General features: G+C 54.6%; 1 protein-coding gene and 5 non-coding genes across 6 annotated transcripts in view; 4 read left to right on the top strand and 2 right to left on the bottom strand.

Annotated features, from left to right (window-relative positions):
• LOC142824458 (uncharacterized) overlaps positions 1 to 14,619 on the top strand; it is a 376,972-nt gene that overhangs the window by 28,075 nt on the left and 334,278 nt on the right.
• On the top strand, positions 1,986 to 2,067 carry TRNAS-UGA (transfer RNA serine (anticodon UGA)). Its single transcript has one exon. It is a non-coding gene; the product is annotated as a tRNA-Ser (tRNA).
• On the top strand, positions 4,862 to 4,944 carry TRNAL-UAA (transfer RNA leucine (anticodon UAA)). The gene has a single exon. It is a non-coding gene; the product is annotated as a tRNA-Leu (tRNA).
• Positions 9,530 to 9,638, top strand: TRNAL-CAA (transfer RNA leucine (anticodon CAA)). Its single transcript has 2 exons — positions 9,530 to 9,567; positions 9,593 to 9,638. It is a non-coding gene; the product is annotated as a tRNA-Leu (tRNA).
• TRNAV-AAC (transfer RNA valine (anticodon AAC)) lies at positions 11,184 to 11,256 on the bottom strand. Its single transcript has one exon. It is a non-coding gene; the product is annotated as a tRNA-Val (tRNA).
• On the bottom strand, positions 13,756 to 13,871 carry LOC142824523 (U5 spliceosomal RNA). The gene has a single exon (XR_012899381.2). It is a non-coding gene; the product is annotated as a U5 spliceosomal RNA (small nuclear RNA).

Raw genomic sequence — 14,619 nt, 5'->3', positions numbered from 1 at the left:
TTGATTTAGTGAGTCTTAGTTGGACTTGCTAAATCAAACTCTGGAAGATTGAAAGATAGTGGCCATTCCTCCCCCACTGGGTGTGATACTTGTTCTTCTGCACAGCATAGCCCAGGTAGACCAAGGACTTTCAGATCACACCCTTGCTGAATTGATGGGAATAGAAACCAGACACAGCAGATTTGAACTTGTTTCAGTTGAGATGGGTTTGCCTGGTTTATGCGCATTGACACAGAAACACATTAGGGCTACGTCTACACTGGCACCCTTTTCCAGAAATGCTTAAAATGGAACAGTTTTCCATTATAAGGATTTCCGGAAAAAGCGCGTCTACATTGGCAGGATGCTTTTCCAGAAAAGCACTTTTTCCGGAACAGCGTCCGTGGCCAATGTAGACGCGCTTTTCCGGAAAAAAGCCCCGATTGTCATTTTTGCAATCGGGGCTTTTTTGCGGAAAAGACTGTCTACACTGGCCATTTTCCGGAACAGTTTTTCCGGAAAACGACTTTTGCCCGAACAGGAGCAGCATAGTTTTTCTGGAAAAACACTGACAATTTTACAGTAGATCGTCATTGCTTTTCTGGAAAAGCAAGCGGCCAATGTGAACAGCTGGCAAGTTATTCTGGAAAAGCGGCTGCTTTTCCAGAATAAATGACCCAGCGTAGACACAGCCCAGGGGTTTGTAGTAATCTCTGCACATCAGAAATGCAGAGTGAGATGCAACTGGAGATGCAAAGGTTTCAAATAAGTTGATCAACCTTTCAGGGGGCACTTGGAGTTGAAACAGGGACCCTTTTGCCGATAGTTAAACACTTTACCACTGAGCTACACCCCCATTACACTTGCTTGTTTGCATCCAGTGTTAGGAAATTAGCCGCTGGCAGCACTGTCTGCAAGAGCAGGTGGTGCCTTGCACACATGGCGGGGGGAGGACGGCCCTCTATGGGGTCAGACATGTGTGGTATCCCCCCACCTACAATCAGCATGACACGTCACAATAGCACATCATCCCCTGTGCTCCCGCCTGCCCTGTGTGTGTTGCAACCTCACAGCACTCACCTGATGTTCCCTCCCCGGTGCCTGAGGACATTTGGGAGGCCTCCTTCATCTGGGGGACCGGTTCCAGGGTGAGGGTCACGACGTTCCTGGAATCCTCCTTCTCCTCATCCTGGAGCTGCTGGTCATCTGGGTTGTCATCCTGAAGCTGCAGCTGCTCCTGCCCAGGTGTCTCCATCCCAGACTCTGCAACTGTCCCTGGAGACAGGGTTCCCCAATCCCCAGGACTTGGTCCAATTCCTCACAGTATGCACAGTGCTGCGATGCTTCCCCAGTGCGGGAACTGCGCTCACAGGCCCTCACATACCCCTGCCGCAATTCCTTGACCTTGGCTCTGACTTGGTCTGGGGTGGGTGGAGGTGGTCTTTCTTTGCAAGGCCGTCAACCATTCAGCCATAAATATCTGCATTCCTCCGCCTGGACTGCAGAGACTCCTCCTGGGACCACAGCTTTATCTCCAGCCCCTACCATGAGAGTGCCCAGCACTTGCTGCCACTTGCTTGCTCCTGCGATGTGTCCCTGGAAGGGCCAGAGGGGTCTCTGGGGGCTTGTGCCTGTGACATGGCTCTCCAAGAAGCTGGAAGTGCTCGATCTTAGCCAACTGGATAGTGAAATTATACTAAAATAATTGGTTAAAATGGAACTAAGCGGTACTTTAATTTCTCTTTATAAACTGGGATCCAAGAAGGACACCAGCAAGAAGAAGAAAAGGGGAGAAGAGAAGAGGAAGGAAAAGGGAAAGGAAGACCAAGAAGGAGGAGAGAAGACCTTGAAGCAGAACTCACCTCCAAGACAGCCTAAGAGCAGAACGGCCGGGACTCCTCTGCACAGCTGTTGCAATGGTTTGCTGTGTGAACTCTGTGGCAGGTGATATTAGGGCTGTGCACTGGGATTATTTACCAGTTTTCCTGAATCCTTTTTTTCCCAGAGCTGTGGTGGCCGAGTGGTTAAGGCGTTGGACTTGAAATCCAATAGGGTTTCCCTGTGCAGGTTCAAATCCTGCTCACAGCGAGGTCTGTGTTTTGCCCACACCTCTTCCTGGGGCAGCAAGGGCCTCTGTGAGTTACCAGCAGTGGGGCTGTTACTGTTGGCATCAGGACTGGATTAAGGGTTGAGCTAGTGGGGCAGCTGCCATCAGGCACTGCCTGCCTGGCTCCTGGCAGGCTGCAGTTCCCTGGGGCTGCATTAACCTCCACAGCACCTGTCAGCAGGGCCCTTCCCCATGCAGCTGTGGGGCTCTGCATGGCCTGCCCCAGGGGACCCTGGGTTGCACGCCAGCAGTGGTGGCAGGGCCAGGCTGTGCAGCACAAGAGCATCCTGCCACCACAAGCTCCATGCATGGAGGGGGAGGGGCTGTATATGCACTGTGCACCCAGGGTGGAGCCGCACATGCACCATGAGCCGGGGGGCAGTGCCACATGCCCGGGGTACTAGAATGGCTCAGACTGGCTGTGGTCAGCATCTAACTAATTGCACCATTAGGCAATGTCTTCACTCAGATGGAGATTTCTGCTGCAATCCATCTCCCAGAGTTTTATTTAGCAAGTCTAGATAAGACTCGCTAAATCAAACTCAGGGGGTACCTGCACCAGCTCTTTGCTGCCATCCTACTTCCACTGTTAGGACACCAGCAAATGGTAAAACCAACTCCAGATATGTGTTGGGATATGGTGGAAAGAAGAGACACATTGGCCTCACCACAAGGCATCACTGGGAGTTGAACCCAGGATCTTGTGCTTACAAGGCAGCTGCTTTAGCCAACTAAGCCATGGTGCCCTCCTTGAAAGTAGCCCTCAAACTGTTCTACTTTATGGTTCCAGAGAACATGTTCCCATTCCAAAGTGCAGCCGTTCCCCATTCCCCTCCAGCTCCTGCCGTGTCTTGAGGTCTACGCGGCCTAAGACGTTAGATTGGCAGCTGGAACCCAAAACCTTTTTGGCAATTGTAGCCCCAGGCCCCAAAGGGACAGACCCAAGGCAGCCGCCTGGTCCTAAGGCCGGGCTTGCAGCCAGGGGGAGGAAGAAGAATCTCTCCTTTCAGCTGGCGTTCATTCAGCAGCCCAGCTAGCTCAGTTGGTTAGAGCCTGGTGCTAATAATACCAAGGTCATGGGTTCAAGCCCATGCTGACTACAGAGATGTTTGGGGAGGGATAGCTCAGTGGTTTGAGCATTGGCCTGCTAAACCCAGGGTTGTGAGTTCAATCCTTACAGAGGCCTTTTAGGGCAAAAAAATTCATCAGGGGTGGTACTTGGTCCTGCTAAGAAGTCAGGGAACTGGACTTGATGACCTTTCAAGGTCCCTTCCAGTTCTACAAGATAGGCAATCTCCATTATCTTTTTTTTTAAAAAAAGGCAACCTAAGGGCCTTTGCTGATCCCTAGCCACAGGCCTCTGCTCTGCCAGCTGAGCTTTGGAAGGGGGCCTGGGGCAGGCTGCTTTGCCCAGGTGGCTCTTGGGTGAGTGTTGGGGCAGGAGAACCCAGCAACACAGGGGGCTCTAATGGGCGCTTCACCTGCAGAAGGACCCTTGAGTGAAACCAGGCAGAAACACAGTGTCGTGCTGCCCCTTCTCCTGCCTGGGCCTGGCCTCCCTCCCCTGCTCGGCACCACAGAAAGCCCCTTGGCAGAAGCCAGAGGCCTCAGGGCCCTCTGAGGAGCTTGTGCCTTGGCCTTGGCCTCCTCTGCCCTTGGTCCTGGCTCTCCCGGCTGCCCCTGAGCGCTGCTGGCCAAAGGAGGCAGCAAGGCAGGAGAGGGGGGAGGAGCAAGTCCAGCAGAGGCCGACAGCTCGGGCTCAAGCCTCCAGCCCCAGCACAAAACCTTCAGCCGGGCCCGTGTGGCTCCCTCCTGCCCCCACACACACTCACAGGGGGAAACGTGCCCCATGTTCCATCCCCGCGCCAGGCCTGGGCGACGGGCTCAGCCCTCCAGCAGCCCACAGGGCCTGTGAGGGACAGACTGAGAGCAGGGCCCCACTGACACCCCCCATCCTGCCCCACTGGCCTGCGTGTGGCGCTGGCACGGGACAGGCAGGAACGGCAGCCGGGGAGAAAGCAGCTTGGACTGACGGGCGAGTCTCATATGCTGACCAGACTCCCAGGCCCTGGGCTCTGGGGCCGGCCCCCCTGTGGGTTAGAGCCCCCCGGCCACAATGCTACTCCAGGGGGCCTGGTTCCAGGGCCACCTAATCCCAGTGCCTGGGGGCTGGAGGCCTTTACCCTGGAGTCTCAGAGCTCCCCCAGTGTCGGCTGCCGCTGGCCTGAATGGTGCTGGATGCTCCTGCTCCCCTCCCAGCAGGCTGGCCCTGCGCAGGCTCTGTGCTCGCTGGAGCCTCCTCCTGCCAGGTCCCTGGCCTGCTCCCGGCAAAGCCTCAGCCTGGCTCCTTTCCTGGCCTCTGCTTGCAGGGCCCCTGGAAAGAAGGGGCAGTGTAGATGCTCCTTCTGGCTCAAGAGTCTCTTCTGCAAAAATGGTGGCTCATTAGGTACGGAAATGAGGCTCGGCGATATTTGACGCTTAGCCTCATTTGCATATTTCTTGTGCAAGAAGCTGGGAGTGTAGACATAGCCTAGGTGAAGGTGGGGGGGGGGTATTTTCCCCACCAGGCCTTTGTCCCTCGGAATCCCTGGGGACATTGGGTTTTATCTTGTTTAGTTTCCCTTTTCCCTGCTTCCCTCCTCACTGGAGGAAGGGGACGGCTCTCTCACCCTTTCGGTGGGAAGCCCTGGTACAGAGATGGGACGGGCAGATACTCTGAGAGCGAGCCCCTGGGGTATTTGGGGAGAGAACTTGCAGCTCTGCTTTTTCTCCATCACCAGGATGGCCGAGTGGTTAAGGTGTTGGACTTAAGATCTAATAGATGTTTGTCTGTGTGGGTTCAAACCCCACTCCTGGTAGCTTCCTGTTTTGGCATCCATCTAGATGGTGCTTTGTTCTGCTGTGAGGCAGGGAACTAGACTTCATCTCTGAAAGTCCCTTTGGCCGTGGCGGCATGTTGCGCAAGAACACGTCCCCCCTGCAATGTGCGAGATGTGCTTTTGCTCAAGAGCATCCATGGCAGTGTGGACACTCTCTTATGCAAGAAAGCTCTGATGGCCATTTTAGCCATTGGGTTTTCTTGCACAAGAAACACCTGTCCCGTGTCCACACTGCCCTCTTGTGCAAGAGCTCTTGTGCAAGAGGACTTACACCTGTTAGAAAAGAGAGTAGCTCTTGCACAAGAAGCCCTCTCTTACCACACTTTTACAGTAAACCTTCTTGCACAAGAGCAAGTGGGCAGTGTGGCCCTTCTTGCACAATAACACGCCAGTGTGGACACAGTCTTCCAGTTCTAGTCCCAGTTCTGATTGGCTGAGCAGGGGCCAGTCACAGGGAGGAGACTCAGGACTTTGTTGTTCTCCTTAAGTCCCAGCAAACGAGCCAGAACCAATCGACTGCTTGGGGAATTGTTCTGCTTCTCGCCAGTGGTTGTCTCTGAGCAGCTCCTGAGTCTCTCTGTGTCCTGGTGCTTCTAACCCACTGGCTGAGCCATCCCTAGGCCGGGCTGTGGGGCTGTAGCTCCTTTGAGACACTTTTTTCTCATCCGTCAGGGTCTGATCTGAGGGTGAGCTTCAGCATCAGGCTTCTGGGTCCTGTTCTTCAATCCCCACCCCCCTCAGTCGCCCACCCCCAGCCTCTTCCAGCACAGCCTGCCCCACCCCCTCCCCACAGGGCTTCTACAGGGGCCTCTGTCCCAGGGGGAATGGGGAGCCCCTGCCCCCGGCAGCCACCCACCGTGCTGCTGCTCCCACCAGAGCAGAGGATTTACCCGGCACAAGTAAGTGCCTCTGTCCCCCCTGACCTTGGCTGCTGGGTTCCCTCCTGTTTAGCTGCCAGGCCCCAGGTAAGGTCATATGAGACCTTTCTTCCCACCCAGCCCCTGCCCTGCTCCCCCCCCACCCTCTCTCTGGGGCTTGCTTTGACACCCTCCCTTGTTCTTGCTCCTTCATCCATGTTCCTTCTGGACATGCACATGCACAGCACTCCTTGGTGCTTCTCAATCCGGGACCTGCAAGGAGGAACCAGCCCTTGGAGCTCGGCTTACACCGGATCTGGTAGTTTCCCACCACATCTCACCTGGGAAGAGTTGACTTGTTCTCCTTCCTTCTTACCTTACGTCTCCGCTCCCTTCAAAGGTCTCCGCTGCCTCGGGACCCACCTCCTCAGGGTGCTGCCCCTCTGCCACTGGGCTGGGATTGGGAGACTCCACAGTCTCTGCACTTGGGCTGAGAAGTCTCACGGGGATTCGTCTGTTGATGGCGTTAGTCAGCCCGATGGCCAGCCGGATCCATTCCGTAGCGCTGCCCGAGAGGGAGCTTTACAAGTGCCCAGTGTCCATTGGTATTTTCTGGGGCTCTTTGTAGGGGATTGGGCTTGGCCATCTTTTCCACGGGAAATGCCTCTTCTTTGGAACAGCAGCTCACATGACTTCATGGAACTTCTTCTTCTCAGCTTGGGAAAGGGACGACTAAGGTGCGATGCGACAGAGTTTTGTGAAATGATGACAGGGGTGCAGAAAGCAAATAAGAATTTTTATTCTCCTACTCAAGATCCTGGGTGACAGAATGAAACTGGTAAGTAACCAATTTAAAAGTGAATCAAAAGGGAGCATTTTTGCGCCCAGTGGAACTCCTTGCCAGAAGATGTTGTGAAGGTGAAATCTACAAGAAGGTCCAAAACAGAACTGGATAATTGAATGCAGGATGGACAGGGCAGGTGTCCCTAGCTGGTGTATTCCAGAAGCTGGGAATGGGCGACAGGAGGCATCACTTAATTGTCTGTTCTGAGGATTCCCACTGGGCAATAGAATTGGCTGCTGTCGTAAGACAGGATCCTGCGCTAATTGGACAACTGGCATGGCCCAGTCTGGCTGTTCTGATGTTCTGTTTGGTTTCTGTTCTTGTCCCCTCCGGACAATGGAAAATGGACCCATGTCCCGAAGGGGAGAGAAAGTGGCCTGTGAGAGGCTAGTGCAGGTAAGGAAAGACCCCGTGTGCAGGTGTCCCTGATGGTCTAGTGGTTAGGATTCACTGCTGAGGCCTGGGTCCAATTCCCAGTCAGAGAAACCAGCCTCACTTGACATCTGCCAAGTCCTTCATCTTACCTCATGGTTACAGCAGCTGTGACCCAAGAGGTTCACTCAGGGCCCCTTTCCCACCTCTCCCTCACTGCCAAGACAGCACCTGCCATTTTCACAAGCCCTTCAGAAGGGGCAGAGCTGGTGACTCAAACTGCCCCTCCCCTCTCCCATGTGGGGAGCCCTGCAGGAAGCTCTGTGGCACACACAGCACGAGCCCAGCGCAGTGTCAGGTCGGCACAAGATCCATTGGTTCAGTTTGGTTGTTGAAGGAGACAACCCAGAACTGGCTCCAGCCCCCACTCAGTAACCTGGGGAAATGACCCACCAGGCCTGGGCCCCTCGGAGAGGCAACGATTCCCCACTGGCCAGGGCAGAGCCTCCCTCTCACACAGTCATGGAGCCTTCTCCCCTGGACCTGCCTCCCCTTCACTCAGCTCTCACTGCTCGGTGCTGCCAGGGAGGGGCCTCACTGCGAGAGCCGCCTGGGCAGGTTCCTGCCACAGAGACACGTCCCAGAGCAGGACGGATGCTCAGACCGACACTGAGTGTTGCTCAGCGCTGGGGTGAGACAGGGAAGGAAAAAAGGGTCTAACGGCGCCTGCAGCCTTTCAGAACAGCCCATGGCCCCACCACCACATCCCAGCTCTTCCCTCTGCCCTCGCTGGACTCTGCTGGGCACTGTCTGGACTCAGTCCTCCCCGGTGCCAGCCTAAGGGCTCTGGAGAAGACATGGCAGCTCCATGGGCAGAGTCCTGAGCCCCTGGCAGGGCAGGGCTCATTAAGCAGTTGGGGGGGGGGGGACTGGGTTGCTGCACAGGTTAGGGCTGGCCTGGGCAATGACTTTTGATGTGGAACCACTCCCAGGGCTGCACTTTTCCATGCTATTAATGGAAGAGGAGGGGGTCTGGGATGCAGGTTGGTGCAGACAGGAGCTTGGGGCAGAGGACTGGGGTGCAGGAACAGTTCCAGGAGGTTGGGTTGTGACCTGGGGCAGAGGATTGGGGTGCAGGATCTGGGAGGGGTGAGGGTTCAGGATGGGGGCAGAGGGTTTGGTTTACGTGGGGTACCAGTGGGTTGAGGGAAGGGAGGGGCTGGGGTGCCAGAGGCAGGCTCTGGCTGGGAGACTTACCTGGCTCACTCCCGGCCAGCAGCCCAGCACATTTCTCAGGCAGCCTGCTCTGCCCCCGCACAGGCTCTAAACCTCCATTAGCCTATAAGCTGAGGGGCTGCGAAAGGCCCTTGTGATGTCACTGCCACACCTACCCCTGCCCTCCAGGGCTAATGTCCTGCCCCAGGCAGCCCCTTTGCCTGGCTGAGCTGCTCCCAGGGGTGAAAGTGACACATTTCTTACAGGGACTGTTCTATTGGGCACCACCCCTTGGGCTGGGCAGGAGGGAGGGGGAGGCTCAAGGCAGGAAGTTGGGAGAGGGGTTGTGATAGGACAGTACCTGTAAGAAATTCAAGTGTGGAGTGGAGTGTGGGAGGCTCAAGGTAGGTACTTGGGGAGCGTGTCAGTGGGGGGTGGGGCTCAGGGCAGGGGTGAGGATATGGGAATCAGGGCACAGGATTAGGGCTGTGGGGTGCTTGGGGCTGGGATTGTGTGTGTGTGTTGAGGGGATCAATGGGACTAGATTCCCAGCTCCCTCTGCTCTGGGCTCCCTGAGGCCCTTTAACACACAAGGGCTTTCTCTGCAGTGCACTGAGGAGAGGAACCCCTGAGCCAGTGATGCCGCTTTGCCCAGGTTGGCAGGGACAGAAAGCAGGCCAGGTGCCCAGTAACACCAGACAGATGTGCACATCTGCATGAGAGCAGCAGCTGTTGTGGGACTCTAGAAATCTCCCCCTAGATCTAATTCCCCACATGCCAGGCACCAGTCAAAGCCAGGGCTCCGGGGGTCTCAAGCAGAACACTGCGGGGGGCGGATACGTGTCTATTTGAGGCAGGTTCCTCACTCCCACGTCCCAGACACGTGCTGTGGCACAAAGACCAACGGTCCCTGCACAAAGTGTGTCCCAGGGATTAGCGTTAGCCCTGGAAACAAGCATCGCCCTGCAGAAGAGACACCCCTGGTCTGGAGCCAACAAGCCCAGGAGAGACCCAGCTCAGGATCCCCAGGCGCATTGACACAGACTCTCTGGCACAGGAGAATCCCAGGCCTCAGTTCTACCGGCCAGAGTTTTCTCCTCTTCTGTTTCTTGTCAGCTCCCTGCAAAACACCTCACAACGTTAGATGAGGGTGAGTGGGGATAAACCCAGCTGTGCTGTAGAGCGGCTGTTAGGTGGGGAAAGAGAGGTGCTCCTGCTGCCTCCCCGAGCAATTCACACATGTAAGAAAACTGCCATTGAAGGTGCCTGTATGGGTGTTGGGATGGCCGAGTGGTCTAAGGCGCCAGACTCAAGGACTTGTCTTTCCCTTAGTTGGGTGTTCTGGTCTCCAAATGGAGATGTGGGTTCAAATCCCACTCCTGACATATCTTCTGTTTTATATCTAGAGAGGTGACCTCATTTCCCCATCTCTCCTGACATTGTAGGAGCCCTTGCTCCTCCCACATGCTCATGAAAGCATTTCTCTTAGGCTGCATCTACACAGCAGCGTTCCTTGGGCATAACGGCCATTATACTGCAATAACAATGGGAGCGTCTACACAGCAATTCCATTATTCCGACGTCTGTAACGCACCATCCAGACCAGTGGTCTGAGGAGCCAGGAGGTTTCCAGGCTGCAGACAGCCAAGCCCACAGGCAAAGACAAAGCAAAGTCCCAGCCACTTCCTGCTCAGCCCAGCGGGGTCTCTGTGTGGCCCCCAGACCTTTTGTTTGCCGTTACCCAGGTGCAGGGACCCAGATTCAGCAACACTCACAGGCCCCACAGGAGGAAGCTGGTTTGCTGCTTCACCCCACGGCCCAGCAATGAGCCCCCAGACTCGCCCTGTGCTCTGGAAGCCAGGTTTGCCGTGTGAATTGTGTGGGGGTAGGTAACATCAGGCCTGGGCACTGGGATTATTTACCAGTTTCCCTGGGGGCCCTGCTGTTTTCACAGCACAAATATCTTTCCCATCCCCCCTGAGTCGTCCCTTTTCCCAAGCTGAGAAGAAGAAGTTCCATGAACTCCTGGGAGCTGCTGTTCCAAAGAAGAGGCATTTCCCGTGGAGAAGATGGCCAAGCCCAATCCCCAACACAGAGCCCCAGAAAATACCAATGGACACTGGGCGCTTGTAAAGCTCCCTCTCGGGCAGCGCTACGGAATGGATCCGGCTGGCCATCGGGCTGACTAACGCCATCAACAGACGAATCCCCGTGAGACTTCTCAGCCCAAGTGCAGAGACTGTGGAGTCTCCCGCTCCCAGCCCAGGGGCAGAGGGGCAGCGCCCTGAGGAGGCGGGTCCCGAGCAGCAGAGACCTTTGAAGGGAACGGAGACGTAAGGTCAGAAGGAAGGAAAAAAAGTCACCTCTTCCCAGGTGAGATGTGCTGGGAAACTACCAGTTCCGGTGCAAGCTGAGCTCCAAGGGCTGGTTCCTCCTCCTGGTGGCTCCTTGCAGGGCCTGGCTTGAGAAGTGCCAAGGAGCCGTGTGTGGCCAGGAGAAAGGGGGCAGAAGGAACGTGGATGAAGGAGCAGGGTGGGGGAGCAGGAACAAAGCAAGCTGGGGGTGCTGGGTGAGAAGAAAGCGAGGGGAATGGGGTGGCTGGGGGCTGGGCATGAGGCAGGACATTATGTGACTTTGTGTCCACTTGCACCAAAGGTGACAGTCACACTGCCCCGAAGGTGCACAGCCACAGCAGTAGCACTTCCAGGGTAGGCCCTGGACTGAGTGGCCGCAATGACCTGGTCTCAGGCAAGGCACCACTGAGAAGTCTCAGGCCCCCCCTCCACGTTCTCCTATCTCAGCCTAACCTGCTGAGCTGTCTCCCACATGCTCCTGAAAGCCACACACATGCTGCCAAACCCTGCACCAGGTGGCAGGCCCTGGAACTGCCTTGTGGGCACCCAGGGGAACTGCAATAAGAGCAGACCCTGTGTTTCTGCCTGGTTTTGAACCAGGGACCTTTTGCCTGTTAGGCAAATGTGATAACCACTACACCACAGAAACACACACAATAGTATTTTCTGCTACTGCACTTAAGCTTGGGCAAATATTCGGTTGCTAACCCTTTGGCCAACAGAGATTGCTGCAGGGCAAAGGAATTCTCTGATGTCTATTTTGTGCTCTCAGGAAGGGACCAAACTGAAGGAGGCCGGGCCCCCACCTGGGGACTCCAACCTAGACCCTGAGACCAAGGGGTTTACAAGCCTAATAATAAAAGTTCGCTGCATTTCTTCCTCCCACAACCCTGCAGAACTTCAAAACCTACAGTCCCACAGGAGATGTGCATGTTAGAGCCTCCGCCCACTGAGCTGTAGCCTTCTGTGCCCAGGGAGCCAGACACCGCCAGGGTGGGAAGGCAGGAGGGAAATGGGGAATGGCCGAACTTTGTGAGGTAATGGTGTTATCTGGGACCGTACATAGAACAGTTTACAAGTGGGTCTGAGTAGGGCACCATGGCTTGGCAGGCTGAAGCTTTGTGTAATAAACAGGGTATCCTGGGTTCAATTTCTGGAGTTGCCTTGTTGCAGCCTTTGCTCACATTTTCCTACACCCTTCTGGGACACGGAAGAGGCCTCTCCAGTCACCCATGGAACTGGTGGTTCAGGAAAAGGCTGATTGAGGAGGATTGTTGGGAAGAAGGAAACCACAGATGAGAAGCACCTGACACCCACAGACCCTGACTCTCCATGGCTGCAGGAGCTGCAAAGGTTTCACCCTCAGGCTCTCTAGGTGCTGACACCACCAGAGAATCACAAGGGCGTGTGGTGCTGGCTCTCCTGTCCCAGCAATTGCAGTCAGAGCCCTGCCTTGCCAGTGCCAGTCACAGCAGCCTTTGCACTCACTCCAGGCTTGTGGTTTCCTTCTTCCCAACACTCCTCCCCAATCAGCCTTTTCCTGAACCAGCAGTTCCATGGGTGGCCAGGGGAGGCCTCTTCCGTGTCCCAGAAGGACCTAGGAAAATGTGAGCAAAGGTTACAGCAAAGTAAGAATAAGACCCTCCGGAAAAGGGCACTTTTTCCGGAGGATCGGGGCCAGTCTAGACGCTCTTTTCCGGCTTTTTTAAAAGCCGGAAAAAAGCGGCGGACATTTTATTTAAATGCCGCGGGGGATATTTAAATCCCCCGCGGATTTCCCTATGACGACTCGTGAAATTTACATGCCCCTTCCGGAAGAGGGGCCAGTGTAGACGTAGCCCTTGAATTTCCGCAAGAACACTGACAATCTCATGTAAGATCGTCAGTGTTCTTGCGGAAATACTGTGCTGCTCCCATTTGGGCAAAAGCCTTCTTGCACAAATCATTTGCGCAAGAGGGCCAGTGTAAACAGCACAGTACTGTTTTCCGCAAAGAAGCCCCAATCGCGAAAATGGCGATCGGGGCTTTTTTTATGGAAAACCGCATCTAGATTGGCCATGGACACATTTCTGCAAAAAGTGCTTTTGCGGAAAAGCATCCTGCCAATCTACATGTGCTTTTATGAAAATGCTTTTAACGGAAAACTTTTCAGTTAAAAGCATTTTCGGAAAATCATGCCAGTGTAGACGTAGCCAAGCAGTATGCAGGTAATCAAGTCGTTGAGACAATGCCATTTCTGGTTGAAAAACACTGTTTTTCTTTGTGATACTGTCTGATATCCCTTTTGTGTGCATTGATTCTTTGGCGAAGCATCTGAGACGTTTGTCCAGTTATATACATTATCTTTCCCATTGCAAAGATAGCTTCCCCAATTATCACCTCTAATATCATTAGCTCACAGACATTTACCTCCCCCCTCCCATCTCTCCTCTGTTCTGAAATTTGATTTGTCTTTTTTATAGGTGTTCACTTTTTTTGATTATATCCCTGGGCTACGTCTAGACTGGCATGATTTTCCACAAATGCTTTTAACGGAAGGCTGTGTCTAGACTGGCCAGTTTTTCCAGAAAATCCGCTGCTTTTCCAGAAAAACTTGCCAGCTGTCTACACTGGCAGCTTAAATTTAGGCAAAAGCACTGATGATCTCGCATAAGATTGTCAGTGTTCTTGCGGAGATACTATGCTGCTCCGGTTCGGGCAAAAGTCCTTCTGCGCAAAACTTTTGAGCAAAAGGGCCAGTGTAGACAGCCCAGATTTGTTTTCCGCAAAAAAGCCCCGATCGCGAAAATGGCTATCGGGGCTTTTTTGTGGAAAAGCGCGTCTAGATTGGCACGGACGCTTTTCCGCAAAAAGTGCTTTTGGGGAAAAGTGTCCGTGCCAATCTAGATGCTCTGTTCCACAAATGCTTTTAATGGAAAACTTTTCCATTAAAAGCATCCTGGAAAATCATGTCAGTCTAGACGCAACCCCTCTTATTAACACTACATAGTCTAGTCTAGCTAAAACAAAAAATAGAACTAACACAACTACTACTATTAAAAAAGGTAGCCCAACATAAGGTACAACAACATTTTTAAATAGACACAGGCATCTACAGGCCTCACTACAAAAACTAATGGCTCAGTTCTGTTTTTTCACACCATTGGGTAGCTTCACTAGAGTGAAGCCTCAAAAAATTGAGTGCAAACTCATAACCGTCACTCTCTACAGAAATCTTTAGTAAAAGGCAAAAGATTTATACAATCTGAAGAGAAACCAGAGTATACCACAGTAGCTGCAGAGGCACTGCCAGAAAAACGGCGTCTGTTTCTCAACTCACAATGTCTACACCGGACTGTCTGCAAATCCCCACTCCTTCTGCAGCCTGTTGCTCTGCCGTGCTGATAGCCCGAGTTTTGCATGGGAGCCAGGGGCTTTAGGAGCAAACTCTGCCCCATGGACGCGGGTGGTGAATCACTATGCGCAATGCATCGTGGGTATGTAAATGAGCACCCCTGGGTACACCCGAGCACACGGAGGAGCCCAGATCTCCGAGCTGTGGCTGCAGCCCCTAGCTCGCTGCCGTGGGCCGGGCTGGGCAGCTGCTGCCGGTACCACCGCTGTTCCGGGTGCAGGCCGCGTGCTAGTTTCCCGCGGGCCCTTGGGCCGGTAGCTTGGGGGTGCCGGGCTCCGCACTTCCCTTGGGAGGGGCAGGCGGGCTTGGGGCTCTGGTCGCTGCCGCGTGTAAGGGCCAGGGCACGAGCCGCTGAACTGCCCTGGGGGAGGGTGGGTCAGCCACGGAGCCTACAGAGGATCCAGCCCGCCCCGCGACAGCAAAGTTGGCGGCTTGTCCCCAGCTTCCAACTCTGCAGCCTGCATCTGTGGCCCTTCTCCGTAGCCCGCCCGCTGTGATCGAGCCAGACCCCGGGACACCCGAGTGCGATTCTCCCGTCTGGGCCGGCTGGTGCTGCCCCCGGTTTGCTCGCACTGTTTAAACACCTCAGTCTCCGCCCCTAGGAGCTTCCGCTCCCTA

The sequence above is a fragment of the Pelodiscus sinensis genome, chromosome 25 (genome assembly GCF_052426305.1).
Source record: "Pelodiscus sinensis isolate ZL-2025 chromosome 25, ASM5242630v1, whole genome shotgun sequence".
Taxonomy (NCBI): Eukaryota; Metazoa; Chordata; order Testudines; family Trionychidae; genus Pelodiscus; species Pelodiscus sinensis.
This window is presented reverse-complemented; position numbering and strand designations above follow the sequence as displayed.